Source organism: Urocitellus parryii, chromosome 14, assembly GCF_045843805.1.
Source record: "Urocitellus parryii isolate mUroPar1 chromosome 14, mUroPar1.hap1, whole genome shotgun sequence".
Classification (NCBI taxonomy): domain Eukaryota; kingdom Metazoa; phylum Chordata; class Mammalia; order Rodentia; family Sciuridae; genus Urocitellus; species Urocitellus parryii.
The window spans coordinates 41,100,192-41,120,417 of record NC_135544.1 but is presented as its reverse complement, the minus strand read 5'-3'; the positions used below and the strand labels follow the sequence as shown (position 1 = coordinate 41,120,417).

Genomic DNA, 20,226 nt, shown 5'->3' with positions numbered 1-20,226 from the left:
TAGCAGGAATTAACAGGTGTGCCTGATGCTTTCTAGCACTTCTGTTTTTCTCAGTCTCTGTCTCTTTGCCCCCTTCTGATCTGTAAGCTTTGTTTCTGTCTCAGTCCAGACTCAAATCATATAGACTACAATCCCCCAAGTCCTCAGTTCCTGTCTTCATGCACATGTACTCTGTCAGTCCATGACTTTGATCAAACCTGTTATCCGAGCTCCTACACCCCAGAGGCTGGAACACACTGGAGAGAACCGCACAACCAAGTAATTATTTCCAAAATGAAGGAATGATCTCCGACCTCACCGGGCCCTCAGTGACATCTGGCAGTTTGCTTGCCAGTGCTCAGCCTGCTCAGTCTCCTGTTTCCTTACTGGTATGGGCATCTTCAGCTTGCCAATCAACCATCTTGGCACAGCGGTATTCCTACGTTTTCAAAACAAACCAACACCCCCTTTCTTCTGTACTAAAACGTGCAGGCATGAATTCCCTCTATCCATCTTCCTACCTTTTGGAAAGCATCCTGTGCCTTATGTTAAATCCCTCACCTGCCATTCACTACTCCTCAAACTACTGTTTTCAGAATTTTATCTGTTTTTTTCCTTCAACAGCTCTTGTTCAGGGCTACCTGTCATTCCTAGTTACCAAGTTCTCATCCTCTCCTTACCAAATATTTGTGGCAATTGAAACTGTTAACCATTCTTTCTCAAAACTCTCCCAGGCTTCCTCACTCACCTTCGGATTGCTCTCATTACCTCCAGAATTTCACTGGCCTCTTCTGTTGATCCACAGCTCTTTCCAAGTTCCCATCCCCGGCCTTTGCTCCACTCACAACCTAACAACTCCCAAGTCCACGTTCTCAGTCCTCTTTCTGATTTTAGATTGATGGGACCAATTTCCCATTGGATGTCTTTAACCTGGACCCTAGATGTCTTACTGACAATTTAATGCAGCAAAACTGAACTCATCATCTACAAAACATGCCACGTTTCTCGGATGCCTATTTTTTTTTTTCAGTGCAATCACACAAGAGTCTTTATTGCAAGCTCGAGCCTGGACTCACAACCATTCCCAACACAGCGGTCCCAGGGAGTGAGTCCTGGTCTTTGGTTCAGTGAGATTTTATAGGTTTTGGGGGGATTTGGATGCCTATTTTTAGTTCTAGGGACCACCATTTGTGCTGTGCCTGGGTATATCCTCCGTTCCTCCATTGTATGCTCCCAGAACACTGAATCACACATTGTTGATTTCACTTTTTAAATACTGCCTGGATTTGTTCCATCATTGCCATCTCCTCTTATCAAAAATTGTGTGGTGGTAAGCCTCAGTTCAGGCCTCTCCAGTTTCTCACCAGAAACCATGTGCCAGCCTTCTGCATGATCTGCCCACCTTCAGTTTTTCTTGCTTCCCATCGAGTGCCTATAACCACTGCTGGAGGTACCAATCTATTACCTGGATTTTTACAGTGGTAAAATTGGCAACAGTGCCTGCATTATAAAATCTGAATTTTTTTTTTTTTGCTTTTTATCAATTCAAAAATATTTATTGAATATCAATATTTTTGGTCCTGAGGAGACAAGAGAAGACAAGAAAGACCTTGAAACAGACAACAGATGAAGCACATGTGTCAACAAGGATTTCAGTTAGGGATGAACACTTTGAAAAACACACCACCATGGGCTCAGTGCTGAGTGAGGCAGGCAGGGAGGACTCTCCTGAGGAGGTGGCCCCTGAGCCAGGACCAGTGATACTAAGACTGGGGTGAAGAGTGCTTTGAGAAGAACAATCAAAGTCAATACCCAGGGGAAGCAAACAAGGGAAGGAGCACTGCAGGATGGGCTGGAGAAGTGGACAGACCTAGATCACCTGAGACTCTGTAGGCCAGAGCAAGGAGTTTGGATCTTATTCAGTGATCACTGGGAAATTTTAAGCCAGGGAGTTATTACAGGGTATTATTTCTTTTTAAAAATCAAGTTGACTGTGGCATAATTTATGTATAATAAAGATGCCTATTTTAGGCATGCATTTCAATGAATTTTGACAAATTTACACATCCATGTAACTACCACCATGGACAAGATGCAGAACATTCCTATCACCACTAAAAGTCCCCTGGCGCCCCATCCCAGTTTCAGTGTTCCTATGGGTCCAGTGCTGTTATTTTTGTGTATTCCCCCAAAGAGTTAAGTTTCATTTTCTCCCCATATGGATATCCAGTTGTTTCAGGACCATCTGTGCAAAATACTCTTCTTTCTTCAATGGACTATGTTGCCTTCTGGTCAGAAACCACCATGGATGGGCGGGTCTGTCCCTAAACTCATTATTACATTCTGCTGATGTGTAATGTCCATCCTCATGCCAACACTACATGACCATGCTCCCAACACACAAGGTGTTCCATGAACTTGCTGAAACAGATCTATCCAAGGGCAGAAATGATGATTCCATCTGGTATGCAATCTCTGGTGGTAATAAATTAGCTTTAGACTGCATAATTTTTCAGTAGAAGAGAGTTTCCTTGGTGGGTGGATTTCCATACTCCCCTCCTGACTTCACTGCCTGGGTGCCTTAGTGACTGGCACATCTCCCTACCAGCAGAAACCCTGGCAGAGGGAGATAGCACAAGCTGCGGTTGCACCCCAGATACTGCTGTGACTCTGGAAATGTATTTCTTTACTTGGCTGAACTTGTGGTTTCCTTTTATCAGGCGGTTGTAAGATGACATGTTCAATATAGAAGAGTCATCAGGAGCACAGCCAAAGGTTTTGACAGAAGGGGCCAGGATTGGGGTCCTAAACACATTGATTGGCTGTGTGTTTTTGGTTAAGTACTTAACCAAGCACAGGATGATGATAAGGATTCGTGATCAAATGTACATCCAATACTTACTGCTTGGCTTGGTAAACAAGAATTATTAGCAGCATGTACAAAGCATCTTTTACTGGAACTGGGCAATTTCAGTCTATTTTTAAGTTATGTCATTTAAAAAATATACCTTGTTTGGGTTTTGTTTGATACTTTCTTGACTATTGTCCCACCCCCAGATGTCATTACAGACGACATCCGGCACAGGGTCCTTTGCAGGGACTCAAGTCTGAAAAAGTGTGAGCTGTCCCTCTGAGCTCAAATTACAGTGAGTATCCTGAAGGCAAGAGCTGGTGTCACTTCTCTTTGACTCCTGATGCCTAGGCCAGAGGAGATGCCTGACTAAGTACCTCGAGTTGAGGGAAAGAGAATCAGAGACAAGACACGTAGGAGATAGGTCCTAGCAAATACGTGGAATTAATACACATTTTTTTTTTCACCATTAGGGAGAATGTAACAAATGCAAGATCAAACTGAATTTTAAAATGTATAAGTCAAGAGCTATTTTCAAGTTTTGGTGTTTTACTTTCAAATACAGTGTGCTAGCAAGAATAAAAAGAAGGGGTTACTGCTGTGCTATGATATTTTAATAATGTCAGTAGGCACTTTGGGCTGGAATATTGACTATTCAGAAGTGGCAACTAGTTTCTTAGAATCCTCAAGAGGTACAGAGACAGAGATGTGCTCATTTTAATGTGGGAAATGGTTTCCCCTCTCTTCTCCATTCTTACTCCCATCCTGTGCCATTTTAAAGTTACTAAGGGATAGAAAATGATGCACAATTTACAGACTGTATTGAAGCATTTTTAACTCTAAAAACTGTGAATATCTATTTTTTAAAATAAAGCATTGAATTGACTACCACAAATGAATTAATAGTTTTAGTAAGAATTCACTGTATCATGTACCATACCCTTTCAGTTGTGATTTTTTTATAAAAAAAGCATTTGTTATGTGCTGGGCACCCTGCCAGGGACTTAGGGGCTGGGGAATGCTACAGAGCTCAGTAACTCATAGGCCACATCCACTCATGATCCAGCCAGGGGTAGAGAGACAGAGCATTTCAGCCTAATCTCCAGGAGTGGGTTTGGGGATGAGCAGGTGGAAGGGACGCTGGATACCTGGGAGATAATTAGGGACAATTAGGTTGTTGAAGGCCTACCCAGTATCCATCACCTTCCCCCCCACTACAAGTCCAGGGCTCATAGAGGGTCACATCCTTCTGGTTCCCCCCCCCCACCCCCCCGCCCTGCAACATGGCATCTGTAGAGTGTCAGAACTTCTGATAATCCTCCCTGCATGTGATATTGAACTTACGTTTTAATGTTCAGGAAACATCTTCTCACCTTCAAGGAGAGCCCCTGGCTGGCAGAAACTCTCATACAATTCTGCAGGGTTTCCTCAATGGGAGGCACCCAAATGACATTGCCACACGTGCTACACGATGCCACACTTACGTGGACTCCAGTGACAACTGCTTAGAGTGAATTACAAAGCGTTGCCTGAAGAACCTAGGACACTGTGTGACTCTGGATGTTGGGGAATATTCTAAGGTGACCTTATTTTAGCCTTTCAGTCAGGGATCTTCCAACAGACAGCACGGTATAAAGTTAATAGCACTCTAACACTGGCTCATCCCCCAAGAGAAAACCTTGAGTACTGTGATCCAGCTGCTTAAATCCCACTCCTTCAAAATTCAAGAACAAAGACCACAGATTGCAAATCGAGGTTTAGCCAGAGCTACAATGCACAGATTGTTAAGCTCGATGTGTTCGCTCATGGGCTTTGGGAAGACTTTCAGAGAATATTTTCTACAAACCCGGGGCGAAGAGATAATATTTAGCAAACATCACAACGTTGCTTCTTTAATTCTACCTCTTCCTTATCTCCCCACAGCTTTATTTTACCTAAAGATGGTTAATGAAAAGCTTGAGTCTTATTTCTTGCTTCTCTACCTATAATCAACAAGTCCACTGCCCATGCATTTCTGGAGTTGGTAGAGAAAGGGCTTCTTGTTTACAAGTGTTCTGAACTACATGAATATACATTATTGTTTTCTCTTGGCAGTGTTAATGCTAGCATCTCCCCATCCACTATGATGAATAACTTATACAGTTACACAACTGGATTTTGTCACAACATATTGAGAGTCATCAGGATTTTCTGTGCATGAATGATGCTCAAACACAAAAATGGCCTTTGGCTTAAAGACACTTCTTGATAGGTTTCCACTGAGGAAGAAAGGAGGCAATGCATGCAACCTCACAGGAATTAGAGGCATTAAAATACAAAGTCATGACTAACAGCTAACTTCAAATTTCTTTCTCCTATGTCACAATTCACTACAAATATCCACACAGATCTTTTAAAATTAAAAATGATTTGAATCATTTCAGAGAAAAAAAATTGTAACACCAAAATTCTTACTGGCTCATTCTGTCTCACTTAACAGACAGAGGAGTCTCTGTGTCTGTCTGTCTCTCTCAAGACCACCATATACTAAAATTTTAGGTTGTTAAGGTGATCTCTGAATATGGACTATGGAAATCAAAGTCAAAGGCCAAGACATTTGTGGAATTTCAATGAATAACCCCAGGGGCGGCACCAATCTAGTTATGTTTTCTCTGGATGCCCAGTGGTATTATAGGAAGACAGGTCCTCTGTCCTTTCTTTCTTTCTTTGACATGTTCTAGTTTATCTGGGTACAGAGATTCCCAATGGCTCTGATCCTACAAATATCCAAGTCAAATTAAGGGGTGGGGCAAAAGGACAGATGGTCCACAAAGATAATGAATGACTAGTTCAGGAAGATGGGGGCTGGTTCAAAAGGAAATAAAATGCTAATACCTCCAGAGAACTTCCGCCTCTAACCTGTTGCCAAGGTTACCTGCCTCCGGGGAATTATTCCTCCCAATAAGGAGTTGTTAATGAAGTACTTCCTGTGTGGCTCCCTTCCTCCCTTCCTGGGAAGATATAGAGAGGTACCCCTGGAAGGCTCCTTTCCCACCTTTTGGTCAGGTAGGCAAGACAGGAGAGGGCATGAAAAGAAAGGATAAAAGGGGCAGGATACTCCCAGTCCCTCGGGTACCAGCTTTGGACCCCCTCCTCTGTGGAGGAGTCTCTGTCTCTGTCTCTCTCCTCTCTCTGTTCTATCCTTTAACTAAAACTTGTTGCTCTTGCCTTGACCTTTCTCAGTCGTTCAAACTCAACACGAGGGCGACAAGGACCCGATCCTGTTTTATTTCCAATGTTGATATCATCGCTGGTCTTAAGATGGTAGGAAGGAAGTGCACTGCTTTTAGGTCCCTTCTAGAAGCACAGAAAAGGGAATCAATTCGATCCCAAATCAACACACACCAAATGAAAAAAGGGCTTTGCACCAGGTACCCCCCAGGGATCAAAAGCACAAGGTAAACCAGTCCTCAGCCCTGGCCATCTGAAAATCTCGTCAACAGTTATAGGATGGTGAGACATCTGCCTCATCAGAGGCGTGTCTAGGATCCACGGGGGCACAGTGGAGAGATCACGGTAGTCTGGAAGAGCCAGGAAAACCTTTTAGAATTGACACTTTAATTATAAAGGAGTCACCAAATGGGCTGAGAGAGAGAAGTTGACCCCAAAGAGGAACAATATATTCAACGAAATGGTGATTAGGGAGAACGTGATGCAACTAGAGAAGTGTATTAATTAGGCATCACTCAATGGTGTGTGGGAGAATAGAGGAGGAAGTAGGCTGGTGGAGATAATGATGGATGTCGCACACACAGGCTTTGCAAGGAGGCTGAGATATGTCTAGTTCCGCTTAGATACAACACCCTGTGAAGGTCAGTGCGGCTGACAATGCTAGGAAATTGCTACAGTATGTACTTCAGGAAGGAAAGAAGAGAGTCAGGTGTGGTGTACTCCTGTAATCTCAGTGACTCTGGAGGCTGAGACAGGAGGATTACAAATTTGAGGTCAGCCTCAGCAAACAAAGAAATAATAAAACACCCTTGGGTTCAATTCCCAATATGAAGGAGGAGGAGGAGGGGGGGAGGGGGGGAGGGGGAGAGGGGGAGGAGGGGGAGGAGGGGGAGGGGGAGGGGAAGAAGAAGAAGGAGAAGGAGAAGGAGAAGGAGAAGGAGAAGAAGAAGGAGAAGGAGAATGAGGAGAAGGAGAAGAAGGAGAAGAAGAAGAAGGAGAAGGAGAAGAAGGAGGAGAAGGAGAAGAAGAGAAATAGCAAGCAGGACCCAGAACTAAAAGTAGAAGGGAAGAGGAAAGAAAGAAAAAGAGACCCAGGAGTTAGAATATACAGGATTTACATCAGACCTCCCAAGCAGCAGTGTCTGGAACTATACCAATAATTCTCTTAGGAATGTCTCATTTGAAAAAACCAAAGCCTGGTGTTATTCGTGGAATGCACATGAATATGTGAATGACACCTTTCAACCAGCAACCCCCTTGGGCAGCACCATCTACTGGCTCCACACTTGGGAGAAGGCCTGAGTGCCAGCAGTGGCCACGCAGGGTCCACAGTAGCTCCAGCCTGGTCCCCTCACATCCACATTCACTTCACTGGTGTCCTCTTTCTGAAAATCTGCCTGATGGAGGATGTTGCAAGGGCAAACAGCAGCAGTGACACTCAAATGGTTGAACTGTCACAAAATGAGGGCTATATGGCAGCACATCATGAGAAATTTTAAGGTCTATGTTACTGAGTACTCAGAACAAAGGAAGAAAAAGAGACCCAGGAGCAACCTCGTGGTATTGTTGGTATGCCATTTACTTATTGATTGTGCAGAGTTAGGATGATTTCCAACCACTTGTTGTGGGGTAGAATAAAATACATACACCAACTTGCTGGACTGCTGTGAAGATTTTACCAGATGGGCAGTTTAAACTCAGGGAAAAACATAAGGTCTCATATGGTCGACCAACTACACTAATATTAACAGCCTATGGAGAGTTTGATACTATGTTAGATGTTTTGATACACAAAAGTTTATGTTTTTCAAAAAAAATGAAGTTTTAAATTACTGTTTTTCAAACTAATAAATGAACTACAGACCCAGATGCCCTTTTTGATACTTTAATGGTGCATATTAGGAAATCATTCTTGGATCTTTATCACGTTTTTCCCCCACATGGTATGTTGTTCTGATTAAAAGATAAGAATGATACAAAATGAATGCCTTAGAAATATAAGGCTTAAGTTATCCAGGGTCATACAATCATTTTAAAAAATCACTTCAATAAGGAGGTGAGCTATTGTTAGGTATCCAACTAAACGTAAATGGCAGTTAAGATTGTTCCTCAGAAAGGGACATGCTCAAGGGATCGGTTACTACAGTCTTTCATGGAGAAGAAAAATCAGAAAACTTTATTAGGAGGAAGAGAAAAATATTCTATTAAAAGTTTTCCTCTATAATTAATAGACCTGGAAACACATGACCTGGAAAAACTTGAATATCTTTTCAAAAACTTGGATGTCTTTTCTTTATATGTGAAATGGACATCCAGAGAAGGTAAGTGATTTCCCCAGGTCATGCAATTAATTTAGTGGCTTAGAACCAGAATAAAAAGTCTGTGACTGCTCATGCCTAGACAGGCTTGGCAGTATGTTAAAATCTCTTAGTTCTAGAAAGGCAATTTTTAAGTTGTTCCAGAGTGATGAAAGGTATTCCAAATCATACATGAATATTTTATTTTATTTGGTGGGGGGAGTACCAGGCATTAAACTCGGGGGCACTCAACCACTAGCCACATCCCCAGCCCTATTTTGTATTTTATTTGGAGACAGGGTCTCACTGAGTTCCTTAGTGCCTTGCTTTTGCTGAGGCTGGCTTTGAACTCATGATCTGCCTGCTTTAGCCTTCCTAGCCACTGGGATTACAGGCATGTGCCACTGTGCCCAGCATACATATATATTTTAGAAGAGCTTAATGGTGTTTTAGCACATCTTTAACTTCCATAAATTCTCCTTCCAAATAAATGGGATAAAAAATTTGGGGTTCAATTAATGAAAATCCTTAACTGACCAGAAATACACTTCTACAGATATCTGATGATAGGGAATAAACCAAACCTAGGCACTGACTACAAACAGGACGGATACACAGGCCAATGGTGCCTTCAAGCCAATTCAATCCCCCAAGCAGGTTATGATGTAGATTTTTAAAAAAACTTGGATTCTGTTTTAGCATTTTTTTTTTTAACCTCTGACAACATTCTTGCCATATTCCACATTGAACTTCAGGTGGTTCAGAAGCACCTCTGTTTTCTGATTTTCTCTGCCTCTCTCTACCATGAGAATATTATTTTCTGTATTTCCCCCTTGAAAAAAAAATTGTGTCCTTTGAACACTCATCTGGAATACGTACATAGGGAGAATTAAAATTTCCTTCTAGTCCCAGTAATTTCTTGTATCCTCTGCTAAACTCTAGCACTACTTCTGCCCATTTTCACTTAATGTTTTAAATTAGATCTCGAGCCCATTTCCCAAGAAGTTTGTGATATATTTAGTATATAAGCTCCTATATTAAGAGTGAAGCCAGAAGGGAGATTATGAGTATCTGGAAGCCTACATATATCAGTGAATCAGGACACTTCTCAGGGCCTGGAAAAATCGTTGGAGGATCCCATAGGTCAGGGGGTATTTTACTGAAGCACTGACTCCTAGCTTCCTCTCCATGAGTCCAGGCTGCCCAGCACTATGCCTGGATGGAGGTGAACCCATGTTCCCCATGCAGCCTGCAAAGCACACTGTCTATAAATCAGAAAGCAGCGTTCTCAATGCACTTTCCTAAATTTGATGCAGGGCCTGAAGCAACGGTAAACTTTACTTTTTTTTTTTGGCTGCTTCTGGATACTTTGTTAATTCTTAAGGCCTTGATAGTAAAAGAGCCTTTGTGTATACACACAACTGGGCAAAGGTAACTCAGTGGCCTGGAACTTGGAGTGCAGTTTCCCACAGGATCTTACAAAGGGTGGTTGATTATTTTGTAGTGTGACAGCCCATAATAAAGCTCTGGAACTCATTAGGAGAAGAACAGTATTAATAGTATCCAATCAGGACACTGTAACTTCTAATAGGAACATATCCTGTGTTCCAAGAGGCAGCCAGAATCAAGAACATGCCACTGGGCTCCCAGCTGAGATTAGATTTATTACTTTAAAAAATCAGAACTACTGCTGATTTACTGGTCCTCTAGACCTAGTATTTTCTGCAAATTCTATCAATTTCTTAGAAGTTTTAGGTATATGTCTAATCTTCACCACAGAACTAACTTTAAAATATAAATTAAGATTTCCTAAAAGTAGGTCTTCAGAAAAGTATCTTTCCCTTTCAGTGAAACTTATGAGGCTGGTGCACTATGAAGGTGGCCCTGCTGGTGGCAGAGGTTCAAGGTGATGTGGAAGGAGGTGGCAGTGGAAAGATGAGTCAAGTTGATGAGGGTCATTCTCTATGCCTGACACATAGGTTCTTAATTTACATTTCAAAATGTTGAAGCATCCCTCTCTCCCTGTTCTTTGGTTGTTTGATTAAAGCTATTCTTTCAGATTCACAGCACAGGAGCAGGATCAACTATGGTTTCTTCTTTCAACAGAATAAAAATTTTAACTATTTTTAAAAAAAGAGTGCTCAATAACTGGAGAGGGCAGTTTAATAGCTTTTTCTCTTTCCCTGCTTACCAGCTCATTATCACAAAGCGGAACTGCATAACCAGCATTCCTCTGGGTCCCACATGGGAAGTAATTTTAATGACGTTTGGTGAGAACTGGATCTCAGTGAAAAACAGATCAGAAGAGATCCTGCCATGCAAACTCCACATGTTTGAATTCTGATTAAGAGCATGACAATAACTTCCTTTATGGGCACCTAGCATTTATGGTGTATAAAACACTATCACACTTAGGTGTTATCCCCTCGCTGCACTCTAAGATAAGGGCAGGCCTCTGTGATTTTGGCCTTGCAACAAGCTTAGCATAGATAACTTTTACAATGTTGAGATATGTTCCTGTTATCTCTAGTTTTTCTAGTGTTTTGAACTTGAAGGGGTGCTGTATTTTGTTGAATGCTTTTTTTGCATCTATTGAGATGATCATGTGGTTCTTTAGTCTATTAATGTGATGAATACATTCATTGATTTTCTCATGTTGAACCAACCTTGCATCCCTGGGATGAACTCCATTTGATTGTGGTGCACCATTTTTTTTGGATATGTTTTTGTATTCAATTTGCCAGAATTTTATTAAGAAGTTTTGTATTTATGTTCATTAGAGATATTGGTCTGAAGTTTTCTTTCTTTGAAGTCTCTTTGTCTAGTTTTGGAATCGGGGTGATACTGGCCTCATAGAATGAGACTGGAAGTGTGCCCTCTTTTTTTATTTCATGAAATAATCTGAGGAGTTTATAGCAGCACAATTCACAATAGATAAATTGTGGTAACAACCTAGATGCCCTTCAACAGATGAATGGATAAAGAAAATGTGGTATATATACACAATAGAATACTACTCTGCATTAACAGAGAATAAAATCATGGCATTTGCAGGTAAATGGATGGAGTTGGAGAATATTATGATAAATGAAGTAACCCAATCCCCAAAATACAAAAGCTGAATGTTTTCTCTGATATAAGGGTGCTGACCCATAATGGGGATTGGGCGGGGAGCATGGGAGGACTGGAGGAACTTTAGATAAGGCGAGGGGAAGGGAGGGGGCATGAGGGTAAGAAAGATGGAATGAGATGGACATCATTACCCTAAGTACATGTATGAAGACATGAATGGTGTGACTCTACTTTGTGTACAACCAGGGACAAGGAAAATTGTGCACTATATGTGTACAATGAATTGAAATGCATTCTGCTGTCATGTATAACAAATTAGAATAAATAAATTAATTAAAAAAAAAAAGCAGGGCCAAGCTGCTGGCCCATGCCTGGATCCCCTTGAAGAGCCCACGACTCTTGTAATCCCTACACAGTGATCAGTGACTGCACGCCCCAGCTTGGGCAAACTAAATGCTAAACTGTCTAAATTATCATCATGTCCAGGTAATTGTTATTTTAAAATTATATACGTAAGAGCAATACTTTTCAGAATTTGGTTGAATCTGAATAAACCAACTGACAGTAGTGTACATCTGAAAATCATTTTTCCACCAGCTGCATGTTTTTCGGTGTGATAAGATGGCAAATTTATCATAATTAGGCAAGATCACAGTCGTGTTTTAAACCAGATCATAGCTTAAAATGGGGATTCACTGATTTCCATAAGGAATTTATACAGGAAGAAACTTTGCTTTTCTCCCAGTTTTGATGGGGAAAGGCCCTGCAAGGCTGAGCATACTTTGCAGATGTTCTCAATGATTTCTCAGCTGGGCAGTCAGCTTTCAGTGATAAAACAATTAGGAGCCAAACATATCAATTAAATGGAACTCCAAGTATTTATGAAGTCACTATTATCAGTTTAGTACCAATTGCTGTGGGGATTCGGAAAAAGTTCTTTACCCTAAAGGTATTTAGCATCTTAGTGACAGTTGCATACAAAGCAATAAATCTGCACTAGGTAAAACACGACAGGAACTCATAGGAGAGTTTAGAAAGAGTCTGAAAAGGTCACAATGTTCCCTGTGGCCATGTCCTGAAGGGTGAATAAGGGAGACCAGACAGTTTTCCCAGCAGGGGTAATGGCTTAGTTGAGACAAGTAAGGGTAGAAATAAACACTATAGGACACTTAATCAAAACCTAGGCTACAGTATTTTTTGCCAGGTTCATGTACTGCATCTGCTGTGTGTGCACATCTAGAGAACTTGGGGGTATCAGGAATACACTGGTGGAAGAAGAGGAGGTAGCCATAACCTGGAGGTAGAGATGAGGTACCCTACAAACTCAAGAGGGAATCAAAACTCCTCAGTAGCTTCTGGATACACAAGTGCACAGAGAAATGCTGAGCTCCCAGCAAGGCAAAAGACTGGTAATACATGTTTTCTGGAAATTAACTTTCAACTCTTCCAAAGCGTTTTTGAAATGCAGAAAATAAGGTTACCTTTGGGAAGTCTAATGAGAGCTAAACTTGGACACCAAGTAATCTAGGGTTGTCCAAACCTTGAAGAAGAAACAAGACCAAACCCTCCCCCCCAATTTGGGGCTGCCAGGAAAAATGGTGGAAAGTTGGGTAAGAGCGGAAGTCAGCCTGGCCAGTAGCAGGACAAGACACCCGGTGCCCGAGTTTAGTAGCAAAGGACAAGTTTGCAAAATGAGATTAAAACAGCAGCTGACAAGCAAAAATGCTCAAAGGTCACTGGAAGCTTAAGCTACCCATAGTCATCCTAGGCTATCAAGACCTCCCCTAGAGGTCCTGAGTTAAACCAGTGGCCAAAACCCAACTCAGGCGTCACTCATATACCTTCCTCTCTATAAAGACCAGGGAAAATGCATTTGCATGTTTTTTCACTAGTCATTATTTGTCCACCTTATCCTTTCCAGGGGAATCTTGCCTTTGGGGAAGAAAAGTGTTAGTTGGTCTCATTGGCATGGTCGTCCTTAGTGCTACAAATTTAGAGCCCTTGGTAATTTCAAGAATGTACCTAAAGGGGGCAGCTGCTAGAAGAGATGTGTCCCATCATGTACTGCTTTAATGAGCCAAAGAGAACAGTCTGAAGTAGCCCCAGCCTGTACCCTCCAGCGCTGTCAGAACTGGGTGGTCCCCATCAATGGAAAATTCTGGAGCATTTGCTCCAACCTATTTATTTTCTCAAGGAGCAAACCCTTCCTTTATCCTCTTCCTCCCACCATCAGCAAACTCCAGTCCTCTAAAGAAGAAATGGGCTAAGATTATATTTACACAGCTATTCAACAAACTTTCCTCTTTCCCACTGATTACAGAGTCCATTTCAGACCATCCTTTAAGTAAGTTGTTCTCCAATCTACAATTAGAGAAGTCCACCCCACATCAATTTTCTTTCAGTCTCATCAGCAAGCTTCAAATGCTTCCATCTAGAGGTTGGGAAACTATGAGGGAATTAATTCCTTTCTTTTATGCTTCTCTTTCAAAGTCTGTGCTTGGCAATGTAAGGTTCCAACTTCCCTGCACATGACTCTGGGGATGGGCTTTACTGCCCCCTTCTGCTTTAATTCCTTTGGGGGTACATGTACGTACTAGAAATTGGTCTCTCTGGACCTACAAATTCTTACCCTGGGTAGGAGAGCACCTGAGAGCTTCCCTAAGTCCACACTTCCTCAAGACAAGTGTGCTTCTGCATTTCCGTAGCACCTGATACGGATAATCTAATTAATTACGTGAGAGTTGTTTAAAATGCCTCATTTCCTTCCTTGACTCATGCGGAAATCAGTCACCGAGTTCTAGTGATTCTCACTTCTAACTATCTGGCCAAGATATCCCTGGATTCCCCCTGGTGCTCATCATCTCTAACTGGCACCACCATCCTTCTTAACTAGCCTCCAGCCATGCCTGCATCCAACCCACAAGCCATGTTGTTGCTAAAGTAGACTGGTCCTAAAAGATCTGAAACCTATTCCATGCATTCATTCTGTTAATCATGTAGGACACACTTGATCCTTCATGGTCTGACCACCCCTTTAATGTTGCCTCTGCAGATTCCCCTCCTCCCACCTCCCCACACCTACCCGGTATCCTTACTGAGTCCTAGTGGCTCCCAAGGACCTCCATCCCTCTTCTGTTGCCTTCCTTACCTTACACATCAGGCAAGCCCCTACTTAGTCTTTAAGTCTTAGCCAGAAGCCTTCAGGACTTCTCTGGCAGCGGGGACACTCTCTTGTCACTGATTTTCAGAATATATTCATATTGTCACTGCAACTGTCTTTTTGCACATCTGTCTTTCATTAGATTGTTAGATCTTAGGTTCTATCAACATTTGTTGAATGAATCAGTGAATTATGAATGGGTGGAATATGGACTTGAGAGAGGCTGGTTTGAAACACACACTTGGAGACATTAGTGCATGGGTGACTGATGCAGTCCTGGGGAAGACTAATCACCCAGAAAGAACACAGTGGGCTACAAAACAAGACCAGGTCAGAATGCTGGGAAAGCAGAGGATGAACCCTCAGAGGAAGGGCTAAGAAAAAAGACTGCAGGAATAGTCAAGGACTCAGTATCTCAAAGATCAAAGCAAAGGAGATTAAAAAACCGAGAGTATGGTTTGTTGTGGAAATGTGAAAGAGTCATAATGGAGTAACTGTGTCACCCTTAACAACAACAAAATATGTGAAAAGCTAGGAAGTTATGAAAGAAGGGCTCTTACACATGATTGCCTAATAGTAATGATCACAGAAGACTCTGCCAGAGCCATCAGTGTGCATAGAGGCCTGCACAACTTATATGCAATAACTCTACAAGGACAAGTGCCCAGCAGCTATCTGTTCAACCTCTGATGCTGTTCTTGAGTCACTGTGATGAAGATTACTGTTGCAAAACACCTGACATAATCCTCATTTTTGCCCTTGAAAACCTTCCCTTGCTTTAACCTCTCTGAATATGCACATGATTGTCTATGGCTCGTGTGTTCCCATTATGAGGTTCTGCTATTCCCAAATAAATATCATAATTCTTTATAGACTATTCTTTTTTTTTAGACTTTTTAGAGCTAGTGCACCACAGAGGTAAACAAAAATTATTGCATCATTTTATAAGAACACTTGGGTAAAAATTTTATGAATTTATGCAAATGAAAGTTGTGCAATATAAATAAGTACAGTTTTATTTTTATTAAGATAAATTTTAATCAAATTTTACCATTGTTTTCAGTATGAGATATTGCTAGCCCAGCACTTGCTTTACCACATTGTCTGAAAACTGTGTGTTCCTGTACTAATTTTCTTCTTACAGTATCAATTTGGAGCTACTCTTGTAATATTAAAGTAGAAGATTTCTTGAGTTTAGATTTTCCCAACACAGAGAGACAACAACTCAAGCAGACTTTAAATGTTTAGAGGGCAGATATTGAGGATTTGTCCATAAAAGAGATTGAATGTGTATGTTTCAGAAGAATGACGAAATTTCCAATATTTAAGTTTGGAAATTAGATGATCTAGTATTTAAAGCTGCCACCCATCCCCACCAAACACAGAGCCCAAGGCAAACAGGGCTAATTAACTGTGGTGTTCTCCCAGCTGAGCAGAGGCAAGCCTGTGACTACCTAGTAGCTATTACCAACTGGTCAGAGTGGGCCTGTGTGAAATCTCATCATTTTCAAGTTAATTATGTTAAATTTGAGCTTTCACAGCTCCCTGCTCATGTGGCAATGGATGTAGACATCAGGACAGATGACTATGGCCAGGATGACAATGAGCCAAAACAAAGTATTGAGGACCCTCTAACTGACAAGCTCCAATAACTCACTCTGAATTGAAAAATCCTAAATTCAACCATTCTAAATCAGGGGCCATTTGTGGTTGAAATATGATTTGGTCCTTCTGTTTTAATTTTATGCCTTTCTTCTATTAGGAATTGTGAATTAAAAGTCTTCTTAAAACTTTTAATTACACACACACACACACACACACACACACACTCCCACACATCATTTCAGATCATCTCAAAGATGTGAATTATAATAGGCTGGTTCCAGATCTCTATTTGCCACTGACTACCTCTGGTTAGGCTCCCCTTACCAGACTGCCTGTGAAATTTGGAGTTTTGCCATACATTCTTTTTTAGAAAAACAAATCTGGCAGCAGCCTGTCCATTTTGCATTGCTATTTAAAAATCCTTCGTGGGTTTGTCATTATTTACGTATAATGGGATAAAATGCAAACTCACATACATGAGGTTGAGTTCATCACAACAAAAGGACTACTTTACTCCTCTCATACTGCCCCTGCCCCTTACTTCATTATTTCCAAATCTTTCTTTGTATATGGTTGTGTTTGCTTTCTTTGGAAAATACCACGAATTTAGTGACTTAAAATGACACTAATTTATGATCTTGCAGTTATGAGGCTTAGAAGTTTAACATGTGTCTTTTTTTAAAAAAAAAATTGGTTCTTTTTGTTATATATGACAGTAGACTCATTTTGACAAAATTACAAAAGCATGGAATATATCTTGTTCGAATTTAGTCTCTAGTACCTCTCCTTCCCCTTCCTTCCCTCACCCCCTGCTCCCTGCTCTCTACTGATCTGCCTTTTACCCATAGTTATTTTTCTAATTAATTTCTTGTGGATGTACATGATAGAGAGATTCACCATGGTGTATTCATATATGTACATAGGAAAGTTCGGTCAAGTTCATTCCACTGTCTTCCCCCTCCCCTGCTTCCTTTCATTCCCTATTGTCAAGTCTTAATGGGCTAAAATCAAGGATTGGTAAGGTAAGGATCCTCGTCCTGGTCTTCGCCAGCTCCTAGAGGCGGCCCTCATTCTTTATTTTGCAGCCCCTTCTCATCTTCAAAGCCAGTGATGGAGAATCTTTCCCACGTGGCAGTACTGACACTAGCTTCTGCTTCCCTCCTTCACTAAGGACACTTCTGATTACAGTAGGCCCAGCTGGATGATCCAGAATAACCTTCCCATCCTGAGATCCTTTACCATATCTGCACACTCTCAGAGTGGACATCCCGGGGAGTCATTTTTCTGCCTGCCTTAACTGTGTTCCTTCTGCCCAGAGGATCCACTTCTGTGCTTGAAGACGCTGACCCCGTCCTCAGGCATTCCTTAAGATCCTGTGGAAATGTAACCACTTCTATGAGGCCCTCTCCTCTCCTCCTTCTCTCTCAGGCCTGCATGCATGCACAGACTGAAGCACTGGTACTGTAATTTATTTGTCCTCAAGCATATCACTGAATCAGATCATGAGTCATCGAGTCTTACTCATTTTGCAGCCTCAGAGGCCTAACTATAAAAGTTTGTGGAGAAGAAAAATTAACGTGATATTTTAATGGGTAAAGAACTTCAGTGGAGGTAGAGGCAAGACCAATAAAATATCTGCAGAACTTCTGTTAGGGAGTATGACTTACAAACTACTTCTGACAGCTCTGAATTGCTTATTATCACATAATCAATCAAACCCCTAAATATTTAAACCATTCCAGAGAGGTATTACAGCAAACTTAAAAATCAACCATTTGCATTCAAGTCTATTTCTAACTTTAATGTGATTTGCTGTGGATTACAAAATATTGTAGAAGTTTTAAGTGTCCCCCTGGATTTGGCTAGAAAAGGTAACTTGCACCCCAAGTGCTAGGTCAAATGACAAGTCAGAGAAGTGATATCATATACAAGATTTCTGAATTAAGAATCAAAAACAAAACACTGCCTAACAAATCTCACTGGGCTGGTCAGAGGATAAAAATAATTTGGCTACAATATGTATTTAACATTTCAGTATCTGGAAGTTCTTACACAAAAATTACTAAAAATCCAAATTAAGCAAAATTTAAGTAGCCTCAAATACATAAATTGCAAGCCAAAGAAGCAGTTCAATAAATTAAGGACAAAAGATCTATTCTAAAAGTCAATGGTTTGCTATGAAAGCATATTAACACCAAATAATACAGAAATCCAAACACATGGAAGTCACCTAAAAATGAGGTGCCTAGCAATTGAACTTTAAAACCCAACAGTTAAGTACAAAGAAGAAGAGATTATTACCCCTCTTTTAACTTGAACACAAAGTTTGCTTTGTTATTTTGTCTTCATTAGCAATAATTAAAGCTCTCTTTAACCTAACTCTTGTTCATTTTATTAGTATTATGTTAGGACACATGGATTTTTTGAAGCCAAGGGTAGTATGTAAATTAGCTTTTGGTTAGACTTAATTTTTTTTTCCCCTTAGCACTGAGAAAATACTTAGGATTTTTAGATACAGTAGTGGGCCTATGGATCTGTATTAAACTTCACATTCCTAAAAGGTAAATTAGGTTCAGCTGATTCCTACAGATCAGGAGGAGCATAAGGCTAAGGGGAGACTCTCCCTACCTCCACTTGGGAATTCAGACTGATGTACAGGGTACATTACATCATAGCAGATTTTAACCTTGGTGCATTTTCATAGAAAAGGGAAGCAGAATTATTCAATATTTCTGTTGGGGTTTTCTAAGTTTTTCTACAGAAGCAGCAGGAAGTACATTTAGGAATAATCTACATCACTTGGCTAAAGGGGAGAACCCATGGTCTAGTCTGTGCAAATGGTGATCATTTTGCTACTCTTGTCCAGGCATTCAAGGTCTTTCCTGCTATTACATCTCATTTATGTATAAATATAACATACAGCCAACTTGGAGACATTACCTGGAATCAGAGTCCGAGTCATCTCAAGATTATAAACAAGAACCCACCTTAAAGGCTATTTACAGCTCAATGAAATGTCAATGCATTTTAAAGGTCTATTAAGGCTGTGAACAAGAAATTTGTAATAGGCTTAATAAATAAACAACTGAACCACTAAGTAGTACTTAGGGAAACAGGCTTGAGCATTTAGGTTTAGGCAGAGGTAAAACTAGTTCTCAGTAGGACAAAGACTGTTTACCTTGCTCTGGTTAGAACCAACAGGGCTAATAGTGAGGGTTTTAGGAAGAACCAACTGTAGAAGCCCCAGTGGGGTCTACAAATTGCATTTTCTGTATTAGTAAAACGTCAAAACTATATTGTTCTAACTTACTCTCTCCTGAAAAGAAATCTTTTCCCATCTTGTATTTCATCTTGAACAATTTTACTATGTTTAGCATAGTAGTAACTGGGAAAAATGTGTTTCATCTAGAAACAAACGTGAGAAAACTTCAAAAAACATTACACTTCTGCAGTGCTAGGTTTCCAAGTTTTTCATATAATGCCAAGATAAGGCAAAATAAAGACTGCTACAGTAACCAAACTTAACAAGTGTCTTTAAAAACAATGACACTGAACTGTAATAGATTATTTTCTACAACGTGAACAGATAATGGATCTGCATTCTTCTTTTGTTTTTCATGCTAATTTGCTTTATAAACCTCCCGACTTTCAAGCATAATATTTTTTAGAGGAGGCAGGTTAATGCTCACGTTCACAATAAATCAGTTTGGCAAATATTTAGTTTTTTAAGCCAACGAAGCACGTTTCCCCACTCTAGGCCATGAAGCAGTTCGATGTCAACTTGCTGTGGTGTCAAATGCGACAAACTCTGAGAGCTCCAGTCGCGAGGCGGCGGCAAGCTGCACGGTTTCCCGCACTCCTGCAGCACCAGGACGCTGCGCCCTCTCGGCCCCTAAAGCACAATCCGCACGCACCACCTTCAGTGCCACAGCCAGTACACTCTCCTCCCTGTGCGGGGTAAACTGAGGCACCGTGAACCGAGTGATGCAGAACCCGATGAGGTCCCCCGTTTCTGCTCGGCGTCCACTTGCCCCAGGAGACCTGGGCAGCGC

The 20,226-nt window shown here is 41.1% G+C and overlaps 1 protein-coding gene across 2 annotated transcripts in view; it reads right to left on the bottom strand.

Annotated features, from left to right (window-relative positions):
• Positions 1 to 20,226, bottom strand: part of Mfap3l (microfibril associated protein 3 like) — a 37,584-nt gene that overhangs the window by 16,894 nt on the left and 464 nt on the right. The window lies entirely within an intron of this gene.